The sequence below is a fragment of the Empidonax traillii genome, unplaced genomic scaffold (genome assembly GCF_003031625.1).
Source record: "Empidonax traillii isolate 1590-97213 ecotype Southwest subspecies unplaced genomic scaffold, ASM303162v1 scaffold2700:size19283, whole genome shotgun sequence".
NCBI classification, from domain to species: Eukaryota; Metazoa; Chordata; class Aves; order Passeriformes; family Tyrannidae; genus Empidonax; species Empidonax traillii.
Window position 1 is genome coordinate 18,170 of NW_020957893.1, and position 1,114 is coordinate 19,283.

Below are 1,114 nucleotides of genomic sequence, written 5' to 3' on the forward strand. Positions count from 1 at the left end.
TTTTTGTGTCGTTTTGAGGCTGTCTTTTCTCACTTTAAGTGGTTTCAGGGCCGTTTCTTCCCATTTTCAGTGGTTTTGAGCCTATTTTTCGCATTTTTGGTGGTTTCGGTCCCATTCCCATTTTGTGTGGTTTTGGGGCCGTTTCTTCCCTTTTTGGTTGGTTTTAGAGGCCGTTTCTTTACATTTTTTGGGGTTTCGGGGACATTTCTTTCCATACTTGCTGGTTTTGGGGTCATTTCTTCCCATTTTGGGTGGTTTTGGGGCCCTTTCTTCACGTTTTATGTAGTTTTGAGGCCGTTTCTTTCTATTTTAGGTGGTTTGGGGGCCGTTTCTTCACATTTTATGTAGTTTTGAGGCCATTTCTTTCTATTTTAGGTGGTTTGGGGGCCGTTTCTTCACATTTTGTGTAGTTTTGAGGCCGTTTCTTTACATTTTGGGTGGTTTTGGGGTCATTTCTTCCCGTTTTGGGCGGTTTGAGGGCCCTTTTCTCACGCTGTGGGTGTTTTTTGGGGTCCCCCAGAGACGCTGACGTGGAACAAGCCGAGCCTGAGCGGGGTGGCCCCCCTGCCCCGCAGCCTCCACTCGGCCACCACCATCGGCAACAAGTGAGTCTGGGGGTGACCCCCCCCCCAAAAAAACACCTCCCTGACACCCCTCCTTGCTCTGGGAGGGGGACATGGGGGCCCCTGGGTGTCCCTGTCACCACAGAAGGGGGTTTGGGGGGTCCTGGGGAGGGGGAAATCCCCGGTTATTTTAATTTCTTAATCAATATAGGGCCCCCCCCTGGATGTCCATGTTTGGGGGGTGGGTGTCCCTCTGACCTCCCCTGATCCCTGTGACCCCCCCGACCCCTGTGCCCCCCAGGATGTCCCTGTATAGGGGGTGGGTGTGTCTAGGGGTCTCTGTGACCCCTCCTGACACCCCTGACCCCTGTGACCCCCCCTGACCCCCAGGATGTCCATGTTTGGGGGGGTGGGTGCCCCTGGGTGCCCCTGTGACCCCCCCTGACCCCTGTGACCCCCCCTGACCCCTGTGCCCCCCCAGGATGTCCATGTTTGGGGGGGTGGGTGCCCCTGGGTGCCCCTGTGACCCCCCCTGACCCCTGTGACCCCCC

General features: G+C 56.1%; 1 long non-coding RNA gene across 1 annotated transcript; it reads left to right on the forward strand.

Annotated features, from left to right (window-relative positions):
* Positions 1 to 216: 216 nt before the first annotated feature.
* LOC114072152 lies at positions 217 to 986 on the forward strand. Its single transcript, XR_003574138.1, has 3 exons — positions 217 to 282; positions 314 to 605; positions 954 to 986. It is a non-coding gene; the product is annotated as an uncharacterized LOC114072152 (long non-coding RNA).
* Positions 987 to 1,114: the final 128 nt, after the last annotated feature.